The sequence below is a fragment of the Micropterus salmoides genome, unplaced genomic scaffold (genome assembly GCF_014851395.1).
Source record: "Micropterus salmoides isolate LMB-PRFRI ecotype aquatic unplaced genomic scaffold, ASM1485139v1 Ms_hic_scaffold_2, whole genome shotgun sequence".
Taxonomy (NCBI): Eukaryota; Metazoa; Chordata; class Actinopteri; order Centrarchiformes; family Centrarchidae; genus Micropterus; species Micropterus salmoides.
Genome location: NW_024041150.1, coordinates 40185761 through 40196508, shown reverse-complemented (window position 1 = coordinate 40196508; position 10748 = coordinate 40185761). Strand labels below are relative to the sequence as shown.

At 39.1% G+C, this 10748-nt stretch overlaps 1 long non-coding RNA gene across 1 annotated transcript; it reads left to right on the top strand.

Moving 5' to 3' along the window:
* The first annotated feature begins 6508 nt into the window (after nt 1-6508).
* On the top strand, nt 6509-7310 carry LOC119913060. Its single transcript, XR_005446354.1, has 2 exons — nt 6509-6717; nt 7016-7310. It is a non-coding gene; the product is annotated as an uncharacterized LOC119913060 (long non-coding RNA).
* Nucleotides 7311-10748: the final 3438 nt, after the last annotated feature.

Below are 10748 nucleotides of genomic sequence, written 5' to 3'. Positions count from 1 at the left end.
ATGAGGTTGACAAAAAATTTTTTTGTGAAATGTCTTGAGAACTATTGGATGGTTTGCAATGAAATTTGGTAGATATCCAGATAACCCAATCCAAATCCCAATACCGTTGTTGATTCTCTGATTTATCCTCTAGCTCCCCCAGAAGGTCGACATTTGATTTTATCCAGTTCTTTGATTTATGACCAAATACTTGCAAAACCAGTGACATTCCCTTCGGCCACAGAACATTGTGTTTAGTGCTATTTAGCATATGTTAGCATGCTAAATTAAGATGGTGACTAATGTAAACATAACCCGCTAAAAGTTGCAAATAAGTAATAACTCACAATGCTACATTTATTTGCAAAGTTTCAGTGCTAGACCTTCACAAACATTGACAAACCATTTGCCTGATGGTCTAGCACCAAAACATCGCAAGTTTGACAGTGTGCGTTTTAGTGTAACTTTTAATCCATCAGTCTATCTTGCACCTGCCATATGAAATATATGTACAAAGTGTTCGTCTGTTCCAAAACATTCCCTGATAAACATCAGCATGTTAGAGTTGCCACTATGATTATGTTAGCATGCCGATATTAGCATGTAGTTAAAAGCCTGTTTGAGTTTATACGTAACATTTTAGATTTTGGAGTCAGTAACATTTGCTTTAAGTTGTGTAATAACACAGCAGTATTATATGAATACAGAAAAATAATATATCTAAGTGGAACGGTGTCGCTGAAGAACTACTCAGTGAACTTTACATTAAAAGTGAGTTTTAAAATAATATAGCTGCATGTTGGAAGTCTATGTAACCTGACAAACATCCCACTCGTCACTGGAGCTGCCATTGACTTTCAAAGCTCTGCTGTAGGCGTGAGCCTTTAAGGAAAAGGTTTCCCTTTGAAATTATCAAGCTCAATAGCCGCCTGCCTTGTGTTGGTTTTCAATCATATCTGATAGATGAGTTTAAGCTCAGTGCAGTTTTCCAGTGGCAGGCACACACACATCCTCCCTCGTCTATTACATCAAAATAACAAGGAATAAAGTTGATGTTAAATTTCCTGTGTGTAGGCCACATAAAACAGCTTCGATGAATGTCGATCCACCTACACTTTGATGTCTGACTAAAAAAGCCTACACAGTTAAGCTGATATGTGTGATAAAATTAAAGTGTTGTATATTTGTACATACTGTGAAAACATATACAAGATGCATATTTGTAAGTGCCGGAGCTTTTCCACATCTGCTACAAAGAAACTGTAACTGCTGCTGTCGACACATCACAAACATTGAGGATTAGCTTGATGTACGTGAAGCTTCTCTCCACCACAAAGCTCTCTGTGGGGTGTTTCACATTGTGTGTCATGTTTTACATTGCGTGTGTCGGGTTTAGTGTAAGTAAACCACTGTCCAAATGATGGTAGTGGTGTGTAGAGCTGCAGCTTTGTCAGTCAATATTAGAAAATCTACAAATGTCAAGTCCAATATAATTTCCAGTGCCTCAATGTGATTTTACAGGTCGATGGTTTGTGGGGACTGATCACACACACTGAATTGTGGGGACTCAACTACCATGTGGGGACAAAAAAAAGGAGGTCGTCGGTTAGAGGTTAAATGCCTATGCATTAAGTATTGAGCTGAATTCAGGGTGTGGTTAGCTTAGCTTAGCATAAAGACTAGAAGCAAGTGGAAACAACTGTCCTGGCACTCTCCAAAGTTTAACAATACACCTACCAACACCTCTAAAGCTCACCAATAAAACATATTGCAGTTTTTTGTTATATCTGTACATAAACAGAAATGTAAAAACGACAATTTGTTGTGAAGTCACTCACTCCCAAGTTGTCACATATGGATGCATGGTCAAAAGCTTTTGGCATCAGTTTGTAACGCTCCGGGAAGCCTCTTAGCATCATAGTTGAATGGACTGTAGAAAGCCCTGTCACGTCATTTATGAACACTGAAAGCAGGGGTATAGTAAATAAAGAAAAGTCCAAGCAATGAGGTGGATGGGGTGGCGGGATGATCCAGTGGTCCAGAAACTGGACTTTTCCCCAGGAGACCAGTGTTCACTTGCCATGTGAAACAAAAACTCAACAATGATTGTTTTTAGTTAAGTTATGTAGTTACGATCCAGTTACGTAGTAACGCATAACCCAAACCATGATCTTTTCCTAAACTTAACCAAATTGTGATGTTTCACAACATTAACCACTAGTTTAATATGAAAGTGTAACTGGACGTTGCATATTTGTTATTGCCAACTTGACCGCAGAGCCCTTCATGTCCAAAATCAATGCAAAAGGGGTACCTTATGTCTTGTATCTTGACCAAACATCCATATGTGACGAGTTGGGAGTGAGAATGTGTTGTTGTGTTAGGATTTTTGAAATGTTGGACATTCCTTAGATTTCTTTAGGTTTGCTTTAGATGGTTGTTAAGTTGATCTTTTAATTGACAAAAAACTGTTTATTAGCGTTTACAGCGGTACAAATCTGTAGAAAATAAAGCAGTTTATTTGCTTTTTACATATTTTGGTTTCCTTCCTGACTCATTTGATTTGTACTGATTCAATAAGAGGTGAAATGCAGAACCAGCCAGCCCTCATGTTTTTCAAATGGTGTTATTCCTCTTTGCCAGCCACACACCACCAAATAAAAATTTTATGACGCCTGATTGTCTTTAATCCCAACTGTGAGAATCTGGGAAACCCCCTCACCATCCAGTTGTGCTGAATTTTGTGATGCTGTTAGCAGAGCCAGAGCCCTGAAATAGCTTGCAACGAGCCACAGAGCTCTGCCAGCTAAGCCCCAATGCCATGCTTGTGCCATGTGCGTCATGCTTAAACAGCAACACAAAATGAAACCAGAAGAAATAAGGAGGCTGAAAAAAGACTGAAGGACAGTGAACAAGAGTAAAATGCTGATACTGACTGCATTATATTCTCAGTGGAAATCTATTAGATTATAGCTATAGAATATCTATAATCATTCAAAACCTTTGAAGTGTCATACTGTAAAGGGTTTATAATGGATTAATAATAAGTGCGGCGGCTGTGGTGCAGAAGGTGGAGTGAGTCATCCACTGATCAAAGGGTTGGTGGTTAGTTCCCCAGCTCCTCCTGTCCACATGCCAGACACTGAACTGCAAATTGCTCCTGAAGGTCAGGCCAGCACATGGCATGGTAGTATGTGTGGGTGAATGAGAGAAACATGTACATATTGTAATTATTGGAAAGTGTGCTACGAAAATGCAGTCATTTCCTTTTTACCCCATTGGTCCCTTTTAATGATTAACAGTTATGTTGTCATTGGAGACCAGTGGACATGGACGCAAAAAGGAAGAATTGATTGGAAACCATAAATGTGAGGCAGTGGAATATATATATATTTTTTTATTTCTAGATGACATGCTCTCATGCTCATGTTAAACTTCATGGAAATGAAACTGCCTCTGCTTCACACACATCATTTTAATGGCATAATGTTCGGATCTCACACATCCTCCTCTGCTTATTCTCACAGAGAGAGTGCACACGCTCAGCAAAAAAATTGCCATAAATTGAACTTCAATTGTGGAATAACATCCATCTTATCAGCCTGGAAGTAGATATTGCAATCACACTCACTACAGCATGTTAACAGCATACATTGATACGGCTGTCAATGCAGAAAAACTGGACTGGCCAATAATTGGTGAAAGCAAGAAAATACACCTTTCAGCCATTACATTATGACCACTTGCTGGACCCGTTGAGGCATGGACTCTGTGTATGCACTGTGTGTTCTGACACCTTTCTTTCAGCATTAACTTTTTCAGCAATGTGACCTACAGCAGTTCATCTGTTGGATCGGACCACACAGCCCAGCTTCCGCTCGCTACAACCATCTGTGAGCCTATGACCCTGTTGCTTTTCCTTCCACGGACCACTTTTGATAGGTACTAACCACTGCAGACCGTTTTTGAATGCTCTGATGCTGTCGACTAGCCATCACAATTTAGCCCTTGTCAAAGTCACTCAATTTCTTATGCTTACCCATTTTTCCTGCTTCTAACACATCAACTTTAAGGACATAATGTTCACTTGCTGCCTATTATATCCCACCCACTGACAGGTGCCATGGTAACAAGATAATCAGTGTTATTCACTTCACCTGTCAGTGGTCATAAAATAATGGCTGCTCTGTTTATCTTCACCATGACAAACAGAAAAAGTAAGTAAGTAAACCCCTTGAGCACCCTTCTATTGAATTTGCCTGATCAATCTGGTTTGTTTTAGCTTTAGTTGAAACTCTGGTGTGGTTTGAACAGACACACGGTTTCCAAGCAGTTTGCAAAGAAGCCCAAACACAAGATGTGTTACGGAGGATATGAGAGAATTTGAAAGCTAACCAAATTTTTTGAGCTGCAACTAATGATTATTTTAATTTTGACATAAGTGTTTAAGCTGTAAAAATGTGTCTGCTGATCATTAAAACTGTCAAACAAGAGATTTATTTCACAGTTATCAATGATCTTCATTTGATAGAGCTTATGCGTTACCATATTATTCAACATACTAAGTTAAGCATGTAGCAAGCAAAACATTATATGCTGCATGTTACGATGTGTGGGCATTTCACCATGCTGATTTATTACATGTTACACTAGAAAGTTATTGTTATATAACATCTTTTAGTACTTACTGTAACACCAGCATACTAATATTCCAAAATTACCATACCAACCAGTTAACTAAGAATATTCTCGTGTTAGAAATAAAACTGAGGCACTTAAAGCCTCAACTCCACGACACACAACCCAATGTAGGAATTACATTGGATGATTCTGCACCTCACCATAAATAGTAAGGATGAGGAGGTCAGGTGGGTGGATGGGTGTATACAAGTATGACTTTAATACAGGAAACAGGGGTTACAGTCATAGACTTGAAATGAAACTTCCCTTAACCTTAAACATACCGTAGTGACAATGTGCAGATATTATAAAAAGTGAGATGTTTAAAAAGTGGGCATTGCCCAAAAAACGTCACTTAACATAATCCTGGCTTTTCCAGAATTAATCCAATATTCATGTTCTTGTCTGATGACAGAAGTGTCATACTACAAAATTCTTTCCTATGATGATAGTTAAAAAGAAGTGCTTTATTTTCACAGCCTACACAAGCTGTGGTGGTCCCTAAATTACTGTTGTTCAGCTGAAATTAAACCATTTTTTGCGGGTTGAATTGTGTGAAAAGTGTTTCATATTTTTAACATGTATTTAAGTTTTGTCAGCATTCAGGATATTCATTTGAATATGGAGCAACTGAACTGCTGTGTTTTCCAACACATTCTCACTCCCAACTTGTTACATAATGATGCTTGGTCAAGGCCCTTTGGTGTTGCTTTTCAATGCCCTGGGTAGCCCTCTAGCATAATTTTTAGACATCTATGGATCCACGGTCAAGTTAGCAATGCTTAGCAACAACAAATATGCAACGTCCGGTTAGACTTTCAAAATAAAACACTAGCATTTTGAGTTCTGAACCGTTGCAATTTGTTTAGGTTTTGGCACAATAAGTACTTTGTTAGGTTTAGGCAACAAAACTACTTGGTTAAGGTTATATATCATGGTTTTTACGTAAATTGCCTAAATTAAATAAAAATATTTAATGTTGACTTTTTGTTTCACACGGGACATGAACACCGATCTCCTGGTTCAAAGTCCAGGTTCTGGCCCTCCATCTACCCCAACCACCTCCTGACTCTTTTCTGTTAAATATCATACACCAACCTTTACAGTCAAAAACTGAAGCTAAAGGGATCCCCAGTGCGTTACATACTGATTGACCATATGTCCATATGTGATGAGTCGGGGAGTGAGAACGGGTTGTATATTCAGTTCTGGTTTTTGGCCTTGACTATAGCAACATCAGCCATGACGATTTGTTTTTGTGTGACATCTTGAGATGAATCACACTGCACAATGTATGTGGCTCAGAATTAAGTTTGTGTAGAAACTAACTCCCTACAATGTGACTAAACTGTAGTGATTTGTACAAGTCATTTGATATATTTTTCACCCTTTTAAGCTGTAATATCTTCTGATGCTCCACACAAGTTTTTCCCCACAGTGGCCAAAACCAGCTTTAATAAGGAATATGTTAGCATCAAGATCAAAGTACAGCTGAGGTTGATGAAGTCCAAATTTGATGAAAGTTGATTTAAATCTTTCAGTGTAAAGCTGGACCTGGCAGGCAGAGTCTCGTTAGAAAATGGTACTCAAGTACCAGAATAAACTGTACTGAAGTACAGTAGGGAATTGCATTAAGTTACTTCATATCCTCTGTTTAGTGCATTACCAGATAGGAAGCTCTCACTTTCACTTTTCCAGTTAACTTTGACTCCTCACTCTCTCAGATGAGTGGGAGTAAGGACTGAACTTACAAAACAGCTCACTGCCTGCAGGCATAAAGTTGCACACTGTAGCTCTTGAAAAGTCTAATTTTTTACTTTTTTTCCCCTCTGTACTCTCTCAGGCAGCTGTCGTCATCATGATCATCATCATCTGTACTGTGTCTTCTCTGTTTTAATCCCAGACGCTGTGACTGGCAGGCTCATTACAGAAAAGCTTCAAACACTGACGAGGAAAATAATCGACTGCACTGCTGTGGTGACAAATATAGACCATGGATACATTACAAAGTTTTCAACAGCGCTACCGGAGAGGTTTTCTGTGTGTGCTTATTAAAATGTGTGTGGAGATAGAGAGAGTGTGTGTGTGTGCGTGTGTGTGTGTGTGTGAGGTAAAGAGGGTGTTAGTGTGTGTGAGTGTTTGCATGGCGGAGCTTTATGACAACCGTGGGAAATGAAATTCCCTCAGACTGAATGATGGATTTTAAAGCATCCAAAAAATTCTTAGTTTGATGGAAAGTAAGACTGTGTTGACCTATGTTATGTAACAGAATGTATGTGTGTTGGTAGATGACGCCTTAAGTCTGCTTTTCACACTCTGCTGGTGGTCCTGACAAGTGTAATCTGTTTTCTGACAGGACGTTCTGCAGCAGAAAGTATCCAGGCCGCAGTAAAGTCCTGCAACTTTCTTCAAAATAGGAACAGAGCATCAACGTTTCACCACAGTAGTTTTGTTTGTGTTTGTGTTCAAAAATCTGTTGTGAAAGTGATCCAATACAGTTAAAACCATACTACTGCAATTTTGGTTATAAAGACAAGCTTTTTAAATGTCTGTTTGCAATGAATTTTTAACAGCAATTATTTATTTGATCAAAGTAAAGTTCTGAAATATACTCACTCTGTCAAAACTATTAAAACACATTTAGCCCAGTTTTTACCTGCAAATCACCAAATCAATGCTAATGGAATACATTGCAAAGCTAACTTTTCTTGAGTCATCCAGCCATGTCTTTTTTCTTTTTCGTGTGGACGCTCTGACGTGTTTTCAGTTTGCAGCATGCATGGACACAGAACTGGGGTATAGGGAACCGTTGTTTGTGTGTTTGTGGGAAGCAGAAGGCCAGCTAGCTGCAGCTCAATTTGGACATTAATTTAAATAAGGTAATTAATACAAAGGTGAATAAATAAAGAAGCTAATTAAAATTATGTCTCATTGTATAATTTATATAATTTGTATAATTTTCAGGATCCGCTTGACATGGACAAGACAGAAACTAGTTTGGCTAAATGTACCTTTTCACATTTTTGGAAACAGCAGTGCAGAATAGAAAGTTACCCCTGAGCTGCAAGTAAATTGCTCTGATTACGCTTCCAGTGGACACCCAGGACTGAAAGGCTTTGATTGGTTTCGGGCACTTTGAGGTGCTTTTTTGTGTGTGCATGTGTTGCACAGTATCATGATTAATTAAGCACAGTGGCGCTGCTCATTTGAAAACAACCAAGAGTGGTGCTCCTAATAGGCAGTTTAATGAGGTCAACTCAACTCACAAGCTGTTAAATAATCTATTACAGAGTAATGTACGCGATAGATGTCCTGCACCATCATGTTGGATGCATGAATATAAAGACTGAGATTATTTGCTGAGCTGGCTGTGTATTGTTGTGCTGTGGGTGTGAAAGGTGTGAAAGTTACTGTGTGACAATACACTGTTGGGATTTTAGCTGTTGTCGATACATCAAAACACTAGAAGTTGTGACAAGCGTCAGCTGATTTGGCTCGGATTTACAATGTCTCATTAGTCGGAGCTCAGTGCTGACATACATTTTAGCACACTATAATAGCAACATTAGCATTTTCCTATATCACTGTGGTGGACGTTTCCTTGTGAAGAATTGAACCAACAAAGTTACAACAAAGTTACAACAAACAGATAGATGTCTTTGTGATATTTAAACAGTAGTGGTAGTGAAAAGAGCACACTGTATCATGTCATCCTGCTTATGTGAAATGTATGCAGCCACACAGCTGGTAGCATTACAATCACGACAAGACAGATCACAAGATATCAAAAACTACGGATAATTACACCAATGGTCCCTCCAGGCCTCAGTCAGAAACGATAAAAACAGTCTGCGGCATGATGGGAATCTGAGTCCATGACATAAATGTTCTGGAGCGCCACTGAGGTGTTTGTCCTGAATGCTCTGCTGACTCCATCCTCAGAGCAATTTCTTCAAACTCATAGTCACACACAACTCTGGCATACCAAGACCACTCTGCACAGTTCTTTTCACTTTGAATTAGTGCCCTGCCAACACACACACTTTCACGCTTACACATAACAGCTATGCACACACTTATGCATCATCAAACTCAATTCTTACACACAAAGTTAGCATGCGACAAACTCATCACAACATGCAACACATTCACACATTACATATGCACAGCATAAGCTCTTGCAAACACACTTTAGCACACATGGCCCTTACACGCACACACACACACGACAGAGCACAGTAGATTTGAGCCAGCCTCCCTGACAACACTTACACATGACTAGTTGATGTAAACTGTGACCCAGAGCGGCTGGTGTACTCCAGATTCTTCAACGAATGTCGCTTTGTCTGTCATCCCCAGGGTCTTCAGGACTCTTTTATTGTGAAAGGGCAGCACGGTGCAGCTTTAATCTCACTCATCAATAAACATGAGTATGGCTTCATAGAGATATCATGTACATTATGCATGAATGGTGTTTTTATTGGATTTGCTGTACCTCATTTATAAAAAATATTCTGTTTTTATTGTGCTATTCTTTTATAGCACATAGTTTTTAAGCTTTAATACAGGCCACCTCTGTTTTTAAATTGCAATAAAAAATAAACTGTATTACCATTTATGCGATGTTGAAATATTATTATAGGATTATTATTATATTATATTAATATATTCCTTATGACACCTGTGGGAAGCAAACTCACCTTGAGCAGCTACTTCGACAGAAACGCAACAGAAGAGCAACTGCTCTGTGTTTACAGAGTAAACAAACAAGCAGGAAACTTCAAAATGTCACTAAACCGTGTTTCTGTGAACACACCAGGTTATTATTGTAAAATTGTTGGTGAAAACGCTCGCAAATGACACTTGTAAACAATTGTGTGTGTCCTGGTGCTCCCTTTGTTTCCACACGTAGGGAAGATTTATCTTGGCACAGCAGCACAGGGGAATGTACTGCAAAGCATACATTCAACATGCATCAATTGGAGCCTGACTGTTGTGATGATTGGTTCCCTGGCTGGAGGCATTCCCAAGCAATGGGCTCCTTCAAGCTAACAGAACTGTCCTCAACATTTGCTTTTGTTCCCATTTCTTCTTTATATAATCAAAGAGTAGGTGAAACTGTCTGCAAACAATCTTGCCTTTGTACAAGAGTGTGATGTCAGATCACATTTTAGGCACATGAACAATTAGGCCCTATCCACACTAAAGCTTTTTTGTTTTAAAACGGAGACCTTTTGCTACGTTTCCACCTCCTGTCCAGACTAAAATGGAGATAACAAAGACCCAAAAGTAAGTTTGAATCGCTCCCAAACCCGATTTTAAAAACGTTTTAATGTGGACAGGCAAAAACGGAGGATAAGTGATAAGACATCTTATAAGTCATGCAAAGCAGAAACACGATTCTACTGACAGACTTTTTGATTTAGTATTTTTATTAAAATATTTTGTACCGTGCAAATAACTCTTACAGCCTACACTTGTACTGTGCATATCGCCGTATTTACTTTGCGGCGACTCCCAGTCTGTTTTCCGCCGCCACAACCGCTTTTAACTGCCATGTTACTTTCACTAACAATCCCAGCTTGTTATTGGTCCATGCAAAAAAAAAAAATCTGCTGCGGTTCTTCGTCTCTTGTACTTTCTCCAAATCTTCTGTAACTACAGACAGCATCTGCTTCATGTTTACACCGGCACGCGCATGCCCAGTGTACGTGAACGGCCTCTAGATGTGCATTTTCATCTCTCACCTCTAACATGAGCTATAATGTGAAAAACACTAGTATCATCCTTTAAATTACAGACCTGTTTCAAACATTTAGAGAGGCAGCTTATATAAATATTAATCTCCCAGATATACTGGGATGACAGTGGTGAGAAGTCACCTGTTCTGTACAAAACAAATGTGTTAACTTCCACTTCTACCTCGTGGAGTTTGTCTTTGGCTGACAGTGGACTGCTGGGAAGCTCCCAGTGTGATTGGGATGAAGTATGTGAAGCAAACAGCATGAGTGCTCTGCAGTTCTTTCAAAAAACAGGACTAAAGATGCTTCCTGTGTAGTTGTACGCTGATGTAGACGTATTAAACAGGA